This window comes from Delphinapterus leucas, chromosome 11 (genome assembly GCF_059928025.1).
Source record: "Delphinapterus leucas isolate spDelLeu-1000000601 "Yukka" chromosome 11, BTC_Dleu_Yukka2, whole genome shotgun sequence".
NCBI lineage: Eukaryota > Metazoa > Chordata > Mammalia > Artiodactyla > Monodontidae > Delphinapterus > Delphinapterus leucas.
In genome coordinates this window covers 79289576-79313663 of record NC_143139.1, presented here as the reverse complement: position 1 = coordinate 79313663, position 24088 = coordinate 79289576, and the positions used below count along the sequence as shown (strand labels likewise).

General features: G+C 39.1%; 1 protein-coding gene across 1 annotated transcript in view; it reads left to right on the top strand.

Moving 5' to 3' along the window:
- The window catches only part of LOC111168723 (uncharacterized), a 567745-nt gene extending 552283 nt beyond the window's left edge, over positions 1-15462 (top strand). Inside the window, exon 5 of the transcript XR_004024460.2 lies at positions 12981-15462. The gene's annotated coding sequence lies outside the window, so the exon portion shown is untranslated. The remainder of the gene's footprint in view (positions 1-12980) is intronic.
- Positions 15463-24088: the final 8626 nt, after the last annotated feature.

Here is a 24088-nt window from a genome sequence, read left to right as displayed (position 1 = left end):
CCCTTCAGGCTGTGTTCACGCAGCCAACCCCAGTCCTCTCCCTGGGATCTGACCTCCGAAGCCCGAGCCTCAGCTCCCAGCCCCGCCCGCCCCGGCGGGTGAGCAGACAAGCCTCTCGGGCTGGTGAGTGCTGGTCAGCACCATCTGTGTGGGAATCTCTCCGCTTTGCCCTCTGCACCCCTGTGGCAGTGCTCTCCTCCGTGGCTCCGAAGCTTACCCCCTCCGCCCCCCGCAGCCTCTGCCCGCGAAGGGGCTTCCTAGTGTGTGGAAACGTTTCCTCCTTCACAGCTCCCTCCCACTGGTGCGGGTCCTGTCCCTATTCCTTTGTTTCTGTTTTTCCTTTTTTCTTTTGCCCTACCCAGGTACGTGGGGCGTTTCTTGCCTTTTGGGAAGTCTGAAGTCTTCTGCCAGTGTTCAGTAGGTGTTCTGTAGGGGTTGTTCCACGTGTAGATGTATTTCTGGTGTATTTGTGGGGAGGAAGTTGATCTCCGCGTCTTACTCTTCCGCTATCTTGAAGCTCCTCCTCTAGAATTATCTCTTGAATGGAATCTCCCCCACAGTTCAATCTCTTTCTCTGTCTTCTTCTCCACTGCAAATATAATTCACTTCATATTGTTTAGATTTGCTAATTTTGGATGCTTAGTTAGAAAGAGTATTTTTAAACACTAAGACCGCTGTCTAAATACCTAAAACCCCCCCTCACCGCATACACAAAAAGCTTTGCTGAAGAGGATAACTTACTTCCCTACCAACCTGAAACTCACTAGCCTATCTATGAGGGGTTAGGCATTGAAAAGATGACTTTCATCTTAAGATCACCCAGATGAACTAACTAAAGGCCATTTCACATTTGGAATTAATAATAAAAAAAGCTTCTCCTACCTTGAACTCCTACCAGAGTTTCTCTCTCAATTTAAAAAAAGGAATTGGTGATTTACATGTGTTCCAACAAACCTCACAATTAGCCTTCAAACAATTGCAAGTTTTCAAAAGGACACGACAAAATGCTAGTAGGACTGGTGTACAAGAAATCAATAATGATGGTAATGAAAATGTGTTTCATTGTTTGGAGATCATAAATTCTCTTCTCTGCATCTTTCTTCCAACAAATTAGAAAAAATAAAGTGACTGAACGTCAGTTTCTCAGGAGTGAGGGAAAAAAAGAAGGCTTCAAATTAAATGTCCAATACCTGTGCCATGATAAATTACTTCTGGCAGGTTGACATCACTGATGGATCATGGCTTCAGCATCACCTCCTTTCTTGCCCAGAAACTTAACCTTCAGATTTGGTAGCAATGAAGATTGACTTTGTGCTTCTCAGAGCACAGTCAGAGTAATTCAAAGAGGAGAATTGCAGATCTTATGCCATTGTGCTAGGAAAGAAACTGATTTAGAAACCTCTTTGCAGAGAGCAGTTTTAACCAGATTATGGTCCAAAATTGGACTCTCTTTTTGAGATGGGATGAAATTTGATCCCTTTGTCAATGACAATTAGAAGCTTCATTGCCCACATGATAGAAGCTTGTGTATGGTAGGTGATTCTTCAAAATTTCTCAGCAGTTATAAAGCAAACAAAATCAACTCTAGGTAATGTGATTGTGAGGAAGACTTTGCACAGTGCATGCTTCTGCTGTCAGCAAAGAGCCTGGCTTGACCATTACAGACATACACCTGTCCTCCAAAGCCTCTGATAAGATGGCTTTCTGTATAGTGCAGGTCAAGCTCCCCCCTTGCAGTCAGGCTTACAGAAAGCCTCCAGAGGCCACCTGATTGACCACACTGGCACTCAGTGGGGCCATCCATTTATCTTGCTGCACTTTAAGCCCAATTTCTCTTTGTGTATCCTAACCATGGAAGACAAGTCACTGTTTTCCCTATTATAAATCCCCTTGACCAAAGGCAATTCCAAAAGTTGCTTTTTCTCCTTCTTCAGGCTGAGTAATCCTAAATTCTATAAGCTTTCTCACAGGCCCTGCTTTTGATCTAATAATTCATTCTATGATTAACTGTGCCTTTCCAAGTTCTTTCTAGAGTTTTGGTTGGGCCAAACCAAAGACAACCATGATGAATGTGTCTTAACAATGAATATAAGTGTTGGTTGCCCAGAAGGCTGTCTGTCTAACTGGACAGTTTAGGCCTGGATCTTCTTAAATCACTAAAGTTATTTGTTACTCCTGTCTTCAAAAGCATCCCCTGCTGAAATGCATAAAGTAATTGGAAAGGAAGGGGAAGTGTTCACAGGGATCTACATTGCAGATTAGTTTTTTGGGTTAACTGGCTGACAGCATGGTATATAGGAGGTGGTGACATAGGGCAATGTAAAGAACACTGGACTGAGAGTCCCCAGGCAGGTATAGCATTTCCCCCACCCTTGCCACTCACCAACTGGGTGATCTGGGGCATGTGTCTAAGCTTTGGATTTCTTATCTGTATCAAGGAGATACTGTAGAGATGATATTTACAATCTTACTCATGTCTGAAGTTTGGAATTCCATGACTTAATATTAAGCAGGACTTTAAGAGGATATAACACAAATTGTATTTCCAAAGTGGAAGGGGTTAATTAAGGCCACCACAGAGGGTGCTCCGTGTGTGTGGGCTGCAGCAGAGGACAGCTGTGAATATCTGGGCGTAGAGTATAGCCTTGGATGCTAGGAAACTGGGAAGATGGGGTGAGAGTGGGCTCCCACCTTGCAAGGACCTCAGCCAATGTAGAAGACAATGTCTGAACTCTTCTGTGCTTCCTTACATAAGCCCAGCTGTGCTAAAATAGACCTCAATGATACCGGGGACAGTTAGTGTTTACCTTATATACACCTCTGAGGAAAATCTTATTTGTTGAAGGCAAAATCATCTCCTCCTCTGTGGTTGCCAAGATGATAAATATCCCAGCAGAAAGGCTGATGACTCTTTATCAAGTTCTGTAGTAAACCCAAGAGACAAGTAGGATTTATCTTTCCTTTAATTTCAAAACACGTAAGTCCAAAGAGCTCAGCAACCATAGAAGTTATGACTTTATCCAGTGCTTTTGTCAGTGGTATTAAAAAGTAGCAGAGGCGTCTCAGAGGAAATGAACAAGAAAACGTCCTTGAATCTTAGACCCAATGAGTTTGGATTTTTTAAATAGTTGAAATCAATAGAGCATAGTGGTTGTGAGCATACATTCTGGACTTAGCCAAATCTGGGTTGTAGTTCTGAAGCTCTCATTTTATAGGAGTATGATCTCAGTGAAGGCTGAGGCTTTTCAGCTTCTATTTCTCCTCATCTGTTAAATGGAAATAATAAGAATGATATCTGTATCATAGGGTTGTCATATAGATTAAATAATAAAAATTTCTTAATCCAATGCCTGGCATATGGTAAGTGCTCAATAAGTGGTCATCATAATCAATTTCATCTTCCAGGAGGATGAAGTGACGACATCTTCCAGGAGGATGAAGTGTTGTTCTAAAGTGTGCAAAATTCACACTCAGAGAAAACAGATGCAGTCTTAACAATATGCTTCCCATTCTTGGCTGCTGGACATGGCTCTTGAAAATGAGCTGGAATGTGTCAAATATGAATCTCACAGAAATAGGGAGAGGATTGCTTGAAGCTAGATTCCCAAGCCAGGCCAGTGTTGATATTAAAGTTTCCCTGCAATCATATTGAAGTATTATTACTCTGTATTGCTTTGAAAACAAAAGCTGAGACCTGTGTCCTCAGAGTACCTTTTAGGCTATGTTAATTGGTCCAATAAATCTTCTCATTTTTTGGTGAAATCATTGTGGCTAAGAATAGACAGATGACCAATTGGCCTGTGTAACCAATGCCCTAACTTGTTTCAATTTTCATAAACAAAATGAAAAACAAATTTTGCTCTGGTTATGAATTTGGACATCTATGGATGAGTCATTATAAGGGTTGATAAGAAATGGTTACATGTGATGCCATCACACCAAAAAAACTTTTTAAAGTGCCTTATTTAATGGAGGTTAGTGATTAGTTGAAACATTGTGTAGTTGAGTAAGAGATGAATGTATAAAAGTTGAACATGGGCTTTTCATGCTCACTACAATTTTTCCCTCTTTCAATTCAAAATTCATGTTTTTATTTTTTAATATTTTATTTTGTGAACTTAAACAAGTTCAAGCTGCAAAAATGACATCTGTGTTTGTACAAGACAACAGACATCATTTGAATTTATTAATGTAAAGCATTTTACACCTAGAAGAGACTCAAATAACCGATGTAGTAAGCAGATGGGAAAATATAATAAATAGTCTGGTTTTCAATGACATTTATAACTGTTCCTTATTCAGCAATGGTAGGCTAAATAGACTTTTTTATAGTTATAGTCTAGGAAAGCTTCTTTGAAGCTGCAATTATTGGAAGCTCATTTTTAACATATTGGATTGAGTATCTAATCAAGGGATCTTCAGTTAAGGATGCAGAAGTTTTAAGCCACTTTAGGGGGAAAAATAACAACCTAATTTACAAAGGTGTTCAAATGTAAATAAAAGCCAAAAGAGTTTTCTGAAATGGAGAATATTTTAGTGAAAACACTTCAACCTAAGGCATTTTAATCTAAATTTTGCTTTCAGATGTACTTGTTCTAATACATATAGTGAAAGATCCAAGAGCAAAGAACTAAATGGGTTTGGGGTTTCAGTTTGAAGGAGAGAAAATAAGGAAAGTTCAAATAAAAAATCTTTAATTTTAGAAAGTTTTGACTAAGAGAATGGAGATATATAATTCTCTGTCTTCATTTACTTTAAGAAATGCTTAAAATTTTTAAGAAAATAAAGAGTCTGTGAAAATTAACATATGGAGGTCTTCAGTTGGAGAAGCCACCATTTACTGTTGGTGAGAGTTTTTTTGTTTTCTTTTGTTTTCTTAACATGGAGTAGAGAGCCTGCAGGAATTTGAAAGCTTTTTATAAGATCTTTCAAAATTAGACAGGATTTTTTTTCCAGGTTGTTTAGAATTGCTCAGGTGTGTTGACTCCAAATTCATTCCAATCCTCTTCTTCCAGCTCAATTTGCTGTTTGGCAAGATGTATTGTATTTCTCTAAAAAGGTAATTTCAGCCATGTGCTGTTCAATTAATTAAACCAGGAGGCCATTAGACTGGTGTGGCTCTGTTGCCAGGCTACCTATGTAAGCAAACGGAAACTAACGCCTAGAAATGCCTCAAAGTTATGAGATCGAAACCTAGGAACAACCAATCAGAGCCCAGCTAGGCTTTAAACTATAGCCAATCAAATAATTTCCTTGTTCCTAAGTCTTATCCTTGGCCAGTGTCTTCAGAGTACCCGTAACCACCTCCTGTTTGGTGTTGAGTCCAATCGGTTTTTGCTCAAACTCCAAATTTTTTTAATACTTTTCAGTTTATCTCTTAACAGTGCTTAGGGAAAGATTAGTTAGACAATAATCCCACTTAATTTTTATGCCCACCACAGTCAGAAAGCAAAAGTTGACTGTTTTGTTCATGTCTTTTTTTTTTAATCTTTATTGAATTATAATTGTTTTACACTGTTGTTTTAGTTTCTACTGTATAAGAAAGTGAATCAGCTATATGTGTACATATATCCCCATAACCCCTCCCTCCTGCGACTCCCTTCCACCCTCCCTATCCCACCCCTCAAGGTGGTCAAAAGAACCAAGCTGATCTCCCTGTGCTATGTGGCTGCTTCCCACTAGCTATCTATTTTATATTTGGGAGTGTATATATGTCCATGCCACTCTCTCACTTCGTCCCAGCTAACCCTTCCCACTGCCCATGTCCTCAAGTCCATTCCCTAGTCTGTGGCTTTATTCTTGTCCTGCCACTAGGCTCATCAGAGCCATCATTTTAGATTCCATATATATGTATTAGCATATGGTATTTGTTTTTCTCTTTCTGACTGACAGATTCTAGGTCCCTCCACCTCACTACAAATAACTCAAATTTGTTTCTTTTTATGGCTAAGTAATATTCCATTGTATATATGTGCCACATCTTCTTTATCCATTCATCTGTTGATGGACATTTGGGTTGCTTCCATATTCTGGCTATTGTAAATACTGCTGCAATGAACATTGTGGTACATGTCCCTTTTTGAATTATGGTTTTCTCAGGGTATATGCCCAAGAGTGGGATTCCTGGATCATATGATAGTTCTATTTTTACATTTTTAGGGAACCTCCATATTGTTCTCTGTAGTGGCTGTATCAATTTACATTCCCACCAACAGTGCAAGAGGGTTTCCTTTTCTCCACACCCTCTCCAGCATTTATTGTTTGCAGATTTTCTAATGATGGCCATTCTGAACAGTGTGAGGTGCTGTCTCATTGTGGTTTTGATTTGCATTTCTCTGATGATTAGTGATGTCGACCATCCTTTCATGTGTTTGCTGGTAATCTGTATATCTTCTTTGGAGAAATGTCTATTTAGGTCTTCCACCCATTTTTGGATTGGGTTGTTTGTTTTTTTGATATTGAGTTGCATGAGCTGCTTGTGTATTTTGGAGATTAATCCTTTGTCAGTTGCTTCATTTGCAAATATTTTCTCCCATTCTGAGGATAGTCTTTTCGTTTTGTTTATGGTTTCCTTTGCTGTGCAAAAGCGTTTAAGTTTCATTCGGTCCCATATGTTTATTTTTGTTTTTATTTCCATTTCTCTGTGAGGTGGGTCAAAAAGGATCTTGCTGTGATTTATGTCATAGAGTGTCCGGCCTATGTTTTCCTCTAAGAGTTTTATAGTGTCTGGCCTTACATTTAGGTCTTTAATCCATTTAGAGTTTATTTTTGTATATGGTGTTAGGGAGTGTTCTAATTTCATTCTTTTACATGTAGCTGTCCAGTTTTCGCAGCACCACTTATTGAAGAGGCTGTCTTTTCTCCATTGTATATTCTTGCCTCCTTTATCAAAGATAAGGTGACCATATATGTGCGTGGGTTTATCTCTGGGCTTTCTATCCGGTTCCATTATTCTATAATTCTGTTTTTGTTCCCGTACCATACTGTCTTGATTACTGTAGCTTTTAGTATAGTCTGAAGCTAGGGAGCCTGATACCTCCAGCTCCAATTTGCTTTCTCAAGATTGCTTTGGCTATTCGGGGTCTTTTGTATTTCCATACAAATTGTGAAGTTTTTTATTCTCATTCTGTGAAAAATGCCTGCAGTAGTTTGATAGGGATTGCATTGAATCTGTAGATTGCTTTGGGTACTATAGTAATTTTCATCTCTCCATCTGTTTGTATCATCTTTAATTTCTTTCATCAGTGTCATAGTTTTCTGCATATAGGTCTATTGTCTCCTTAGGTAGTTTTATTCCTAGGTATTTTATTCTTCTTGTTACAATGGTAAATGGGAGTGTTTCCTTAATTTCTCTTTCAGATTTTTCATCCTTAGTGTATAGGAATGCAACAGATTTCTGTGCATTAATTTTGTATCCTGCTACTTAACCAAATTCATTGATTAGCTCTAATAGTTTCTGGTAGAATCTTTAGGATACTCTATATATGGTATCATGTCATCTGCAAACAGTGGGAGTTTTACTTCTTTTCCAATTTGGATTCTATTTATTTCTTTTTCTTCTCTGATTGCTGTGGCTAAAACTTCCAAAACTATGATGAATAATAGTGGTAAGAGTGCAACCTTTTCTTGTTCCTGATCTTAGGGGAAATGGTTTCAGTTTTTCACCACTGAGAACGATGTTGGCTGTGCATTTGTCATATATGGCCTTTATTTTGTTGAGGTAAGTTCCCTCTGTGCCTACTTTCTGGAGAGTTTTTATGATAAATGGGTGTTGAATTTTGTTGAAAGCCTTTTCTGCATCTATTGAGATGTTCATATGGTTTTTATCCTTCAGTTTGTTAATATGGTGTATTATATTGATTGATTTACATATATTGAAGAATCCTTGCATTCCTGGGATAAACCCCACTTGATCATGGTGTATGATCCTTTTAAACTGCTGTTGGATTCTGTTTGCTAGTATTTTGTTGAGGATATTTGCATCTATGTTCATCAGTGATACTGGCCTGTAGTTTTCCTTTTTTGTGACATCTTTGTCTGGTTTTGGTATCAGGGTGATGGTGGCCTCGTAGAATGAGTTTGGCAGTGTTCCTCCTTCTGTTATATTTTGGAGGAGCTTGAGAAGGATAGGCCTTAGCTCTTCTGTAAATTTTTGAATGAAATTCACCTGTGAAGCCATCTGGTTCTGGACTTTTGTTTGTTGGAAGATTTTTCATCACAGTTTCATTTTCAGTGCTTGTGATTGGTCTGTCTATATTTTCTCTTTCTTCCTGGTTCAGTCTCGGAAGGTTGTGCTTTTCTAAGAATTTGTCGATTCTTCCAGGTTGTCCATTTTACTGGCATAGAGTTGCTTGTAGTAATTTCTCATGATCCTTTGTATTTCTGCAGTGTCAGTTGTTACTTCTCCTTTTTCATTTCTAAATCTTTTGATTTGAGTCTTCTCCCTTTTTTTTCTTAATGAGTCTGGCTAATGTTTATCCATTTTGTTTATCTTCTCAAAGAACTGGCTTTTTGTTTTATTGATCTTTGCTATCGTTATCTTCATTTCTTTTTCATTTATTTCTGGTCTGATCTTTTTGATTTCTTTCCTTCTGCTAACTTTGGGGGGTTTTTGTTCTTCATTGTCTAATTGCTTTAGGTGTAAGGCTAGGTTGTTTATTTGAGGTGTTTCTTGTTTCTTGAGGTAGAATTGTATTGCTATAAACTTCCCTCTTTGAACTGCTTTTCCTGCATCCCATAGGTTTTGGGTCATCTTGTTTTCATTATCATTTGTTTCTAGGTATTTTTTGATTTCCTTTTGATTTCTTCAGTGATCTCTTGGTTATTTAGTAGTGTATTGTTTGACCTCCATGTGTGTGTATTTTTTACAGATTTTTTCTGTAATTGATATCTAGTCTCATAGTGTTGTACTCAGAAAAGATACTTGATGCGATTTCAATTTTCTTAAATTTACCAGGCTTGACTTGTGACCCAAGATATGATCTGTCCTGGAGAATGTTCCATGAGCACTTGAGAAGAAAGTGTATTCTGTTGTTTTTGCATGGAATGTCCTATAAATATCAATTAAGTCCATCTTGTCTAATGTGTCATTTAAAGCTTGTGTTTCCTTATTTATTTTCATTTTGGGTGATCTGTCCATTGGTGTAAGTGGGGTGTTAAAGTCCACTACTATTATTGTGTTACTTTCGATTTCCCCTTTTATGGCTGTTAGCATTTTCCTTATGTATTGAAGTGCTCCTTTGTTGGGTGCATAAATATTTATAATTGTTATATCTTCTTCTTGGATTGATCCCTTGATCATTATGTAGTGTCCTTCTTAGTCTCTTGTAATAGTTTTTATTTTAAAGTCATTTTGTCTGATATGAGAATTGCTACTCCAGCTTTCTTTTGATTTCCATTTGCATGGAATATCTTTTTGCATCCTCTCACTTTCAATCTGTATGTGTCTCTAGGTCTGAAGTGGGGCTCTTGTGGACAGCATATATATGGGTCTTGTTTTTCTATCCTTTCAGCCAATCTATGTCTTTTGGTTGGAGCATTTAATCCATTTAAATGCAAGGTAATTATCGATATGTATGTTCCTACTACCATTTTCTCAATTGTTTTGGGTTTGTTATTGTAGGTCTTTTCCTTCTCTTGTGTTTTCTGCCTAGAGAGCTTCCTTTAGCATTTGTTGTAAAGCTGGTTTGGTGGTGCTGAATTCTCTTAGCTTTTGCTTGTCTGTAAAGGTGTTAATTTCTGCCTCAAATCTGAATGAGATCCTTGCTGGGTAGAGTAATCTTTGTTGTAGGTTTTTCCCTTTCATGACTTTAAATATGTCCTGCCACTCCCTTCTGGCTTGCAGAGTTTCTGCTGAAAGATCAGCTGTTAACCTTATGTGGATTCCCTTTTATGTTATTTGTTGCTTTTCTCTTGCTGCTTTCAATATTTTTTCTTTGTATTTAATTTGTGATAGTTTGATTAATATGTGTCTTGGCATGTTTGTCCTTGGATTTATCCTGTATGGGACTCTCTGTGCTTCCTGGACTTGATTGACTATTTCCTTCCCAATATTAGGGAAGTTTTCAACTATAATCTCTTCAAATATTTTCTCAGTCCCTTTCTTTTTCTCTTCTTCTTCTGGGACCCCTATAATTCGAATGTTGATGTGTTTAATGTTGTCCCAGATGTCTCTGAGACTGTCCTCAATTCTTTTCATTCTCTTTTCTTTATTCTGCTCTGTGGTAGTTATTTCCACTATTTTATCTTCCAGGTCACTTATCTGTTCTTCTGCCTCAGTTATTCTGCTATTGATTCCTTCTAGAGAATTTTAAATTTCATTTATTGTGTTGTTCATCATTGTTTGTTTGCTCTTTAGTTCTTCTAGGTCCTTGTTAAACGTTTCTTGTATTTTGTCCATTCTATTTCCAAGATTTTGGATCGTCTTTACTATCATTTCTCTGAATTCATTTTCAGGTAGACTGCCTATTTCTTCTTCATTTGTTTGGTCTGGTGGGTTTTTACCTTGCTCTGTCATCTGCTGCATATTTCTCTGTCTTCTCATTTTGCTTAACTTAACTGTGTTTTTGGTTTCCTTTTCGCAAGCTGCATGTTCGTAGTTCCCATTGTTTCTGGTGTCTACCCCCAGCGGGTAAGGTTTGTTCAGTGGGTTGTATAGGCTTCCTTGTGGAGGGCAGTAGTGCCTGTGTTCTGGTGGATGAGACTGGTTCTTGTCTTTCTGGTGGGCAGTACCGCGTCCTGTGGTGCATTTTGAGTTGTCTGTGAAGTTAGTATGATTTTATGCAGCCTCTCTGATACTGAGTGAGGTTGTGCTCCTGTTCCAGTAGCTGTTTGGCATTGGGTGTCCAGCACAGGAGCTTCGTGGTGGAGCTGCGTCTTAGCACTGAGACGGAGACCTCTGGAAGAGCTCTCACTGATTGATATTATGTGGGGCCAGGGGATCTCTGGTGGTTCAATGTCCTGAACTCGGCTCTCAGTCTTAGGTCTGACAGTGGGCTGGAGCACCAAGACCCTGTCAGCTACATGACTCAGAAGAAAAGGGAGAAAAAAAAAAAAAAAGAAAGAAAAATAAAATAAACAATTTAAAAAATTATTTAAATAAAAAAATTTAAAAAGTAATAAAAAAGCAAATAAAAGAAGAGAGCAACAAAATCAATAAATAAATTCACCAATTATAACAAGCACTAGAAACTAAACTAAGATGAACCTAAAAATCAGAAACTAGTCAGTCACATATAGCAAACCTGAAGTCTACAGTTGCTCCCAAGGTGTACTGCCTCAATTTTGGAATGAGCCATTGTCTATTCAGGTATTCCACAGATGCATGGTACATCAAGTTGATTGTGGAGATTTAATCTGCTGCTCCTGAGGCTGCTGGGAGAGATTTCCCTTTGTCTTTGTTTGCAGAGCTCCTGGGGTTCAGGTTTGGATTTGGTTCCACCTCTGCATGTAGGCCACCCTCTGACACCTGTTCTTCACCCAGACAGGAGGAGGTTAAAGGAGCAGCTGATTAGGGGGCTGCAGCTTACTCAGGCCAGGGGGAGGGAGGGGTATGGAATGTGGGGCAAGCCTGTGATGGCAGAGGCTGGCATGATGTTTCAATAGCCTGAGGCAGGCCATGTGTTCTCCCGGTGAAGTTGCCACTGAATCACGGGGCCCTGGCAGTGGCAGGCTGCACAGGCTTCCGGGAGGGCTAGGTGGGGATAGTGTCCTGTGGTTGCACACAGGCTTCTTTGTGGCTGCTGCAGCAGCCTTAGCGTTTCATGCCTGTCCTTGGCGTCCAAGCTGATAGCTTGGCTCACGCCCGTCTTGGAGCTCATTTAGACGGTACTGTGAATCTCCTCTCTTCGTGCACCCTGAAACAATTGTCTCTTGATATTTAGGCAGTTCCAGACTTTTTCCCAGACTCCCTCCCAGCTAGCTGTGGTGCACTAGCTCCCTTCAGGCTCTTTTCATGCAGCCAACCTCAGTCCTCTCCCTCAGATCTGACCTCCGAAGCCCGAGCCTCAGCTCCCAGCCCCACCCTCCCTGACAGGTGACCAGACAAGCCTCTCAGGCTGGTGAGTGCTGGTCAGCACTGATCCTCTTTGCAGGAGTCTCTCTGCTTTGCCCTGTTCACCCCTGTTGCTGTGCTCTCCTTCATGGTTCCAAAGCTTCCCCCTGCCCACCCCCTGTCTCCACCAGTGAAGGGTCTTCCTAGTGTGTGGAAACTTTTCCTCCTTTACAGCTCCCTCCCAGAGGTGCAGGTCCCATCCCTATTCTTTTGTCTCTGTTTTTCCTTTTGCCCTACCCAGGTACGTGGGGAGTTTCTTGCCTTTTGGGAAGTCTGAGGTCTTCTGCCAGTGTTAAGTAGGTGTTCTGTAGGAGTTGTTCCACATGTAAATGTATTTTTGATGTATTTGTGGGGAGGAAGGTGATCTCCACGTCTTACTCTTCCACCATCTTGAAGGTCCTCATCATTTCTTTTTTTTTTTTTAATTGGAGTGTAGTTGTTTTGCAATGTTGTGTTAGTTTCTACTGTACAATAAAGTGAAGTAGAGTTCCCTGTGCTACACAGCAGGTTCTCATTAGTTATCTATTTTATACATTGTAGTGTATATATGTCAATCCCAATCTACCAATTCATCCCTCTCCCCTTTCCCGCCTTGGTGTCCATATGTTTGTTCTCTATGTCTGTGTCTTTATTTCTGCCTTGCAAACTGGTTCATCTGTACCATTTTTCTAGATTCCACATACATGTGTTAATATTCGGTATTTGTTTTTCTCTCCCTGACTTACTTCACTCTGTATGGACCTAGAGACTGTTCATGTCTTTCAACTCTAGTTGAAATCCATCACAATCAAAGGAAACATTGGGAAGTGGTTGCATTTCTGGATGCTTCTCATTACACTTCTTTTTTTTTTAACTCTTTTTGATGCATCTCATAATAAGAATTCTTTCATTGCTGTTGCTTTAATTTTTTTTTTCTCCCACTTCACAGATAAACCCAGAGGAAAAACCATCATACCAGGGACTAAGGAACATCATGCACATTGGTGACATTGTGTAGCAGACGTGATAACTCTATCAAAATAAAAGGGTGATCTGGATCCACACACCATTCTCACTTCATCTGGTTGTCAATATAAAACAATTTTATGTAATTTTTCAAAATGTTGCTTAATCCAAAGTAGGAACTAGCATAAGTTTGTATGTAGGCTTCCTTTTGTGAAGTCCATGTGCATTCACTCAAGGTACAACTCAGCTCCCCAAATTTTATCTTAACAGATCCCAGCTTCTTTAATAGTGACAGTACACTTGTTGACAACTGGGAGAATTCTTTCTTCTTGTTCTTGTGTACAGATGTTATGAATATTTCCTTTGGGAATATTTTTCCTAGTGGAAATGGGAAAAGGAGGCAAAATGGATGTTAGATAAGGAGGTTTTTTCCATCAGAAAGTTAGTAGATAAAGCTGACATTTAGAACTGTTAATTCGGGACAAGGATGAAAATGGGGGAAGGTGACAGAAGTGGGACTCAGGATCTAGTCAGAACCACTCGAAAAGTCATAAAATCACAAAATGAGTGGTCATTATAAAGAGATATAAGGGTCTTTATTATGCATATTATCTGTAACCAGATGATACAAATGTATAAGCATTTCCTAAAAGTAAGGGAGGTGGTGAATGCTTTGGAGTTTGAGATAAGAGTTTGTCATTTACATTTTTCTTTAATTTTTTTTTTTTTGCGGTACACGGGCCTCTCACTGTTGTGGCCTCTCCCGTTGTGGAGCACAGGCTCTAGATGCGCAGGTTCAGCGGCCATGGCTCATGGGCCCAGCCGCTCTGCGGCATGTGGGATCTTCCCGGACCGGGGCATGAACCTGTGTCCCCTGCATCGGCAAGCGGACTCTCAACCACTGCGCCACCAGGGAAGCCCTGTCATTTACATTTTTCACATAACTAGAACAAAAAATTATACAATATGTATGGAAACACAAAAGACCCTGAATAGCCAAAACAATCTTGGGAAAGAAAAACAGAGCTGGAGGAATCAGGCTCCCTGACTTCAGACTATACTACAAAGATACAGTAATCAAGACAGTATGGTACTGGCACAAAAACAGAAATATAGATAAATGGAACAGTATAGAAAGCCCAGAGATAAACCCACGCACATATGGTCACCTTATCTTTGATAAAGGAGGCAAGAATATACAATGGAGAAAAGACAGCCTCTTCAATAAGTGGTGCTAGGAAAACTGGACAGCTACATGTAAAAGAATGAAATTAGAACACTTCCTAACACCATATACAAAAATAAACTTAAAATGGATTAAAGGCCTGAATATAAGGCCAGACACTATGAAACTCTTAGAGGAAAGCATACGCAGAACACTCTATGACATAAATCACAGCAAGATCCTTTTTGACCCACCTCCTAGAGAAATGGAAAGAAAAACAAAAATAAACAAATGGGACCTAATGAAACATAAAAGCTTTTGCACAGCAAAGAAAACCATAAACAAAACTAAAAGACAATCCTCAGAATGGGAGAAAATATTTGCCAAAGAAGCAACTGACAAAGGCTTAATCTCCAAACTATACAAGCATCTCATTCAGCTCAATATCAAAAATCAAACAACCCAATCCAAAAATGGGCGGAAGACCTAAACAGACATTTCTCCAAAGAAGATATACAGATTACCAGCAAACACATGAAAGGATGGTCGACATCACTAATCATTAGAGAAATGCAAATCAAAACCACAATGAGACATCACCTCACACCAGTCAGAATGGCCATCATCACAAAATCTGCAAGCAGTAAATGCTGGAGAGGGTGTGGAGAAAAGGGAAGCCTCTTGCACTGTTGGTGGGTATGTAAATTGATACAGCCACTATGGAGAACAGTATGGAGGTTCCTTAAGAAACTAAAAATAGAACTACCATACAACCCAGCAATCCCACTACTGGGTATATGTCCTGAGAAAACCATAATTCAAAAAGAGTCAAGTACCACGGTGTTCATTGCAGCACTATTTACAATAGCCAGGACATGGAAGCAACCTGAATGTCCATGGACAGGTGAATGGATAAAGAAGATGTGGCACATATATACAGTGGAATATTACTCAGCCATAAAAAGAAATGAAATTGAGTTTTTTGTACCGAAGTGGATGGACCTAGAGTCTGTCATACAGAGTGAAGTAAGTCAGAAAAAAATACCAAATACCAAATGCTAACACAGACATATGGAATCTAAAAAAATAATGGTTCTGATGGGCCTAGTGGCAGGACAAGAATAAAGACACAGACGTAGAGAATGGACTTGAGGACACCGGGGTGGGGAGGAGAAGCTGGGACAAAGTGAGAGAGTAGCATTGACATATATACTCTACCAAATGTAAAACAGCTAGCTGGAAGCAGCTGCATAGCACAGGGAAATCAGCTTGGTGCTTTGTGACCACCTAGAGGGGTGGGATAGGGAGGGTGGGAGAGAGGCTCAAGAGGGAGGGGATGTGGGGATATATGTATACCTATAGCTGATTCACTTTGTTATACAGCAGAAACTAACAGAACATCATAAAGCAATTATACTCCAATAAAGATGTAAAAAAAAAAAAGATCTTATGTCCTTAAAAAAAAAAAGTTTGCCATTTATTTGGCCAGTCACTTAATCTCTTTATGCTGAATTTCTTTATGGGTAAAATGAAGATCATAATAGTATCTATCCCGAGGGTTTTGGGGACAATTAAATGCCACAGTGTACATAAATACTTAATATGGCACCCAAAGCATAGTAAGAGCTGAATAGACATTAGCCCTTGTTATACTGAAAAGTAGTTAGTGAAGAAGAAATTGTAAATATAAACAAAAAGCAGTGACTATAATTACACAATTAATATGTTTAAAATGTTAGGATAGTCTCTTTATAAAAGGTGTTGCCTTTATAGTTTCATTTTACTAAAGGTAATATAAGGTTTATATAAGATCTTTCCTTTTCTCCTTAGCACTATATTTATAGAAATATATACCTTCGTAATTTATATATGTTTAGAAATACAAATGCTAAGTTAATCAACATTCATGTCACCTACTTCTTAGAATTTTGAGGCTTCTAACACTGATAGCTGGGGTGAAACTCACACATTTGAAGGACTTTATAGCATTCTCTGTCTCAAAACAATACCTTCTGAAAAGGACCTCTAGTGACCTATGACAAGTAAGGCAGGAAATTACAGCTCTCCCATATACTCATAAAGGTTGTTTTGTTTGTTTCTTTGTTTGTTTTTGTTTCTTTTTGTTTGAGGGGTTAGGAAAAGCTGGAGTAGAATTGGGGGCTAGGGGGAGAAATTTGGAGCAAATATGCTAAATAGGATACCATTATTTCATCACAGCAATTCTTTTGGTGAAATCTAATTAAAAACTCTTCTATACACTTAATTAACTGATAGATTTCATTTTGAGTTTGGCTTCAACATCAGCTAAAAATATATTGAATTGCAAGTCAATTCCAAATTCCAATCAAGCTTCTTTAAGAATCTGAATCATGTCCTAATTTCTATGACAACCAATTTATGCTTCTTTCTATCGCCTGTGAAGCTTAAAATGACACTGACCCAAATCAATGCCATCTATTAATATAACAACAATAGCTTAAGTTGTTTAGACTCCCTTTATATTGTTTGCACGCTAAGGAAATATATCTTGCTTTAAAATTTTTTTAGTTAGGTTATAAAGTGAGGTCATCTGATTATGAAGACCTAAATTTCAGTGAGCAGATATTTTATTTTATTGAGTTTGTATTCAACAATTCTTTTTATGTTAACATATCCCTTCCTTAACCCTGATGCTCTCCATGCCCCCACTTACTTTAGCCCTCAAATCTTTCCTTTTAGCTGTGATAGCTGGATTGATTCAATTCAATAATATTTATTATCTGTTATGCCCAAGCTCTATAGAAGATTTGGAGATGTCTAGGTGAAAAGACAGAGACAGATCCTTCCCTCACAGAGCACAGAGTAGGTAGGTGAAAACTAATAGTGGAGGAATTACTGTGTAATGGAGTCAGGACTCTGGTAGGAAAAACACAATGCTATGTCAGTACCACTCACATCCTGCTTCCTTGAGGCGGGATCAATTCCCTGTGTTAGAAAGATCTTGTCTCCTCTCTTTGTACTTTAAGCTTCACAGCATGAAGACACAAGTGGTTTAGAGATTATTTCTTAGTAATTGGTTTCAGGACTTCAGGCAAGGTGATGATCTTCTGTGTGTATGTGGTAGTGGTGGGGGTGGGCAGGTAGAGAGGATTAGGTCTGTCACAGGAAGCCATCTTTCTTTCTAAAATAATAATGGCTCCACATGTCAAAGAGCTTGTCAGCACTTCCTTAGACTCAACATCTGAACAGGAGAAACTGAGTTTGGCTCAACCTCATACATCACCAGCAAAATCATCAACACTCTACAACACAGATCTTATGAGGGGATCTGGAAAAGATAGAAAGGTGACTTTTTTTTTTTTTTACTTTAATTGATTTTCAACAATGTATAGCCAGTCAGCTAACACAAATGAACCTGGAAATTTACCTATGATTCCAGTTGAAAAGGTTACATTTAAAAGCACAGGTCCAATATTCAGTAAGTAAATAAAACAGCAGATAAGGTATTGGATTAACAGAAAGACATCTAGAACTAGCTGGACTCCAACAGTCATTAGTGCAACATTTTTAAAGTCTTTTCACCTAAAACACAAGAGTTCACAAATTCAGAATTTCTTGGCCTCTCATTTCTCCTGAGTTTCCTTCACCTTTTACTCTTTAGCCCTGTCTGAAGGATATGGATTTTCTGATCACATGTATAGTCATCTCTCTCTCCCTGCATGTCTCTGTTTATGGAAAGTCAACAACAACCTAACAGCATAACAAGAAATTTCATGGCATACCTGGGAGAACACAAAACCAAAAGGTTTGGCCCTCATTTTGACACTTAGTGGATTTCGTGTCCCAGAGTAAGTTTTGTTACTTCCTTGAGGACCAATTTGCCCACATGAACAGTAGAGTTTCATGATCTATGTATATATCTATTTTTCTTTTCTTTTCTTTTCTTTTTTTTTTTTTTTTTGCAGTATGTGGGCCTCCCACTGCCGTGGCCTCTCCCGTTCTGTTGCGGAGCACAGGCTCCGCACACGCAGACCCAGCGGCCATGGCTCACGGGCCCAGCTGCTCCATGGCATGTGGGATTGTCCTGGACTGGGGCACGAACCCGTGTCCTCTGCATTGACAGGCGGACTCTCAACCGCTGCGCCACCAGGGAAGCCCTCTTTTCTTTTTTTGCTGACAGGGTTTTCTGTCACCAAAACTCCTAAGGCACATAATTTTTGCACGCTGCTTTATAGTTTTATTTTAGTGAAGGTAAACATATTTATAAGGTTTACATAAGATCACTTAATGGGTGCCCCCTCCAATAGGGGCTGCTGATTGTCCTACAATACTTCTTTCCTCCTTCCAATTTTTAGCAAGGCTTATGATCACTTGCAGAAAGACAACATTTCCTAGTTTCCCTTGAAGGTCTTGTCATGTGTATAAGTCATGACCAATGAGATTCATTCATTCATTCATTCAATAAATAGTGATTGAGCACCTACTGTCGTCTGCAGTCTAGAGATATAGCAGGGAATAAAATAAAAATTCCAATAATCCCTTCCCCCCATGGAGTTTACAATCTACTAGGAGGAAATAGACAAGTTAAAATATATTATTTCAGGTGATGACAAGTGCTATGAAGAAAAATTGAGAAAGGTAGGAGGATAGAGAGTGACAGATGCGGTGGGTGTTACCTCAACAGTCCTGGGAATGAGGCTAGCCTGGTATTCAGGGATTCTTGTGGTAACTGGTGTAAAAGGCACACTGTGGTAATGACAGGGCGGATAGTGGTGGTGAGACTATGAGTGCTGAGAAAAGGGCAGAGTGGGGTTTAGCTAGGAGCACACAGGAGCAACCTGTCCACATCCTGGAACCTGTCAATGTGATCTCATTTGTAAACAGTCTTTGCAGACGTAATTAAGTTAAAAATCTTGAGATGAGACATCCTGGTTTATCTGGGTGGGCGCTAAAACTAATGCCTAGTGTCTCTATAAGAAACACACAGAGGAGAGACAGATGGAGAAGAGGAAAAGGCCATTTGAAGAGGAGGCAGAGACTGGAGTTATGTAGTCACAAGCCAGGGAACACCTGGAGCCCCCAGACCCTGGAAGAGGGAAGAAAGCACTCTCCCCTAGAGCCTTCAGAAAAATCATGTCCCTGCTGACACCTTGATTTCAGACTTCTAACCTCCAGGACTATGAGAAAATAAATTTTTGCTGTTTTAAGACAGCAAGTTTGTTGTAATTTGTTTCAGCAGCCCTAGGATACTAGGCTTCTAGAATTATCTATTAAAAAAACGTCTTACAATATGATTATTCGTTTGTGACTGTCTCTCCTGTGTAATAGACTGAAGGTCCTCAGAAAGACAAAACATGTGTTAGTTACCTATTACATCCTGTACCTAACCTAGCACAGGACATGTGGTTTGAATTTATTAAATGAATGGAAGAAGAGATAAATAAATCAGAACTAAACATTTCTATGCCTTGACTACAAAGTGTTAAAAAACAAAATTTGTTTGGGTTTCTGAAAGATGCTTGTTTATAAGTGTTGGATTTTCCTCCCCTGCTGTCAGGGTGGTCCTGTGCACTTTAGTTCTTGCTGGGTTTTATTTAGCATCATACCAAATTGAAGGAAATTAGATGTTCATGCCTTTCCTTGTTTCCTGGGGTTTAACCTTCCTTTTGTATCAGTCCTTCCTGGCTCTCACAGCAAGGTAGTGCCTGTGTGCACGCTAAAATTGTTGTGTTCAACACCATGTGGGACCAAGGTCTAGACAGCTACTCTGTACTTCTCTCTCTCCCTTCCTTCCTCCCTCCCTCCCTCCCTCCCTCCCTCCCTCCCTTCCTTCCTTCCTTCCTTCCTTCCTTTCAAGCTGAATGCAAATGTTCAGCTTTGGCAATAATTCAGTGTGGAGATGGATGTATATTGACTCTAATGTGTTTTTCCAATTGTGTGACATTTTCACGACCTGATGAAAGGGATCTTGACCACACCCTGAGCCCCAGCTGCAGGGTTTTATAATGAGGTTCCTTGTCTGTAGACTATAATTGGCTCAGACTGGCTCATCCACTATGGTATTTGCTTCGGTTTGATGTTCTCTGGAACCTCATTTTCATCCATTTGAAAAGCCAGACTCAAAGATTAGGGGACAACTGAACACATCTCATATGTAAAAGAAATACATTCATTGTTCACCAGTGGGAAAGCAGCTCACAAGCAGGCAGTGGTGAGAAGGGCCCAGCATTCTTCTTTAGCTCTGCTTGTGGTCCCTGCTTCTACTGCCTCTCAGTTTTCTAGCTCATCTCCAAAACTCACTCAGTCAACTCTTTATTGAGCACCCACTACATGTCAGGGCATTGGACTAGGTGTTGAGGGCACAGCCAAGAAAGAAACAATACTATTTCAATCTGAAATCAACATAAAATTATTAATGAGATATTTTATATTTTTTGTTACTAAGTTCTTGAAATCTGATATATTTTCTAAACAGCACATCTCAGTTGGACACTAAATTTTCGTTGGAAATACTTGATCTGTATTTAGGCTTCATAAAATTAAGAGTTGACAACGTAGAGTCACATGCCCAAGTTGTTCCTTAAAACTTTTTTAATAACCAAATTGAGCATCAGTTTTTAAATTTAACTGTTTTAACTTTTCAAATAAAAATTAAAATTTCAATTCCTCAGTCGCACTAGCCATACTTCAAGTGTTTGATAACCACGTGTTGCTAGACAGGGTGGATGTACATCTCCCTACATAATCAGCCAACAGTGGGAGTGTAATAGGAACTTTCTCTCTGTTCTCTCTAACCACAAGGTGCCTCTGGATTAGTTCTCTTAGTTTGGTGCAAGAGCTGTAGATGTCACTGGAACTCTTATTTAAGATGGAACGTGAAAATAATGCCCATTTTTGTGAGGTTCTTGAGGTTAGAGCTGGTGTTGGAAACAGCCCTGGATCCCACTGGGTCAGTGCCGGTAAGAAGAAAGCCCCAGGGTGGATGAAGCCTGACCAGAATTCAAGAGACTCGGTTGGAACAAGATGGACTCAGTAATTCAGCCAATTGGACTTGTGTAGAGAAGCCTGAAGTCCATTTGCCAGGCTATTTCCCAAATATTCAGTTGGTAAGAAATAAGGGAATGGCCACAGTCCTGAAACAGACACAAAAAGGGAAAAGAAACTATGAGTTTTTTTTAAGTCTTATTCTCAGATAGAAAAAATAAAGCCTAGAGAGCTTTGGAGACAGATGGGGAAGCAGCGAATTTGGGGAAGCAGCGGGATTTGTTCCCTGGGACAGTGGTGAGATGTTACTTGAAATACTAACCTGTCTTTAGCTCTTCTTACACTTACTGGGTGGAATGGAATTCAAAGAGAGAGATAGTTAAGAGAAAGAATTTCCAGCTGGGATAAATGAAAAGACATGGAGCTTGGAATAAAGGAGCCTAAAGAAGGCATAGTTATCCTGGGCAAACATGTCACAGATGTAATCATATAGCATCAATGTAAATATTTGACATCAAAGAGACACCACGATATAGAGTAATAATATTCAGTGCTTTTGTTTGACCACCGCAAAGGCCTAATGTTAATAAAACTTTACAGTAAGTAATGAGACTTAATGAATAAAGGGAAGCAGTGGTAGTTTCTCCCTTTGATTCCTTTAAAATTAAAAGAGAAAGGGCAATAACTCACTTTCCATGTAACAGGGTAGAGAACACAGTCCACTGCACATAGGCACCACCAGGGCGATCAAATTAGAATTCTCAACTAAAAATAGAACTACCATACGACACAGCAATCCCACTACTGGGCATATACCCTGAGAAAGCCATAATTCAAAAAGAGTCATGTACCACAATGTTCATTGCAGCTCTGTTTATGATAGCCAGGACATGGAAGCAACCTAAGTGTCCATCGACAGATGAATGGATAAAGAAGATGTGGCACATGTATACAATGGAATATTACTCAGCCATAAAAAGGAATGAAATTGAGTTATTTGTAGTGAGGTGGATGGACCTAGAGTCTGTCATACAGAGTGAAGTAAGTCAGAAAGAGAAAAATACCGTATGCTAACACATATATATGGAATCTAAAAAAAAAAAAAATGGTCATGAAGAACCTAGGGGCAAGGTAGGAATAAAGACGCAGCCCTACTAGAAAATGGACTTGAGGACATGGGGAGGGGGAAGGATAAGCTGGGACAAAGTGAAAGAGTGGTAGTGTATATATGGACATATATATACTACCAAATGTAAAATAGATAGCTAGTGGGAAGCAGTCACATAGCACGGGGAGATCAGCTCGGTGCTTTGTGACCAGCTAGAAGGGTGGGATAGGGAGGGTGGGAGGGAGGGAGATGCAAGAGGGAAGAGATATGGGGATATATGTATATGTATAACTGATTTACTTCGTTATAAAGCAGAAACTAACACACCATTGTAAAGCAATTATACTCAATAAAAATGTTAAAAAAAATTAGAATTCTCCCCTTAGACATTTTTATGACAACTTTAGAAAACAGGTAGTTAACCTGTGTGTAAATAATTCATTTCTAAACTGAGTATTCAAGTTTATATGAACTTTCACAGACTGTTGTCATTTTTGGAGGACCTTTTATTAAGTGTGGAAGTCACCTTTGCTCAATGCCTGGCTGAGAACAGACAAAGCTCAATAATTTATCCAAGACCAAACATGTACTTAATGGCAAATCTGAGACTAGAACTCAGGTCTTCTGAGCCTCTCATTTATCCCATGTTTCTCCAATAAAGAGCACTTGTGCTTTCTACAATCAAATGTGTATTCTTTTAAAAATAGGGCAAAATCCAAAATTACTACCAGAATAGATTTAAAATGTTTCTGGTGTTTACAGAGTATATATAGAATAGAAATATAGTGTTGTACACTAAAAAAAATAAAACATTAAAGAATTTTTAAAAATCCCTGTGAATGCATGCTCCCAAGTTATTCTGACCATGTATTCTAGAAATGTGATTGTAATTTAAATCACATATATTCCATTATATTCGTATATTACCATTAATACATAATGACTTTATAATCTGTTTTAATTAGGGCAGCATGGTGTAGGGAAAAGAGATTGAACTCTTCCAGTTGCTAATTGGGCAATCTCTGTGAAGCTCTTTCTCCCATTTCAAAGTGAGTAAACTTGTCCTTTCCAAATGCCCCTTTTAAATTTTTTCTGTAGTACTTATCACTTTCAAGTGTATTATATAATTTGCTTATTTATTATGTTTGTTTGTTATCTGTATGCCCCAAATAAAATTCAAACTCTATGAGAACAGTTATTTTCTGCGTGCTTCTGCTAAGCACTGTTCATGGAAAACACTTGATCCGTATTCAGATTTCATAAACTGAGCCGCTGAAAAAATAGATTCAACACACACAAGTTTTTCCAAATATACTCAAAAAATGTATTTAATGAAAGAATGAGGTTTCTTCTTAGCTAAGTATTAAAGTTGGAGAGCAGCCTCACCCTTTAGGAGTTCCCTGGCACTCTGTGGAGAAACTGGGGGGTTAAGGGGATGTTGGTGGCCCTAGATAACCTCTTTTCTGTCTTTCCTAGGGAGTCTGACTCATTGGCCTGGGAGATTATGGGGCTTGAGGAAGAAGTGGGGAAGAAATACAATCTCCTTCTGTATTCAAGGAAGATTGCTTCCAGGATCCCCCGCAGATACCAGAACCCACAGATTCTCAAGTCTCTTGAGCACATCAAAAATATTTGAACTGCGGTTGGTTGAATTCACAAATGCTGAATCTGTGACTACTGAGAGCCAACTGTAATCACAAGAGGTTGTGGGTTAGGAGACAGGAAGCAGTTGCAGGAGAGAAGTTGGGAGTCAGTTGTCTGGAATGGGAGAGGCTCCAAGCTGCTATAGTGTGAGAGATTTAAGAGAGGAAGGACAACTTAAAAGGAGATATTTTCAGACTTAGGGCTCTAGGTT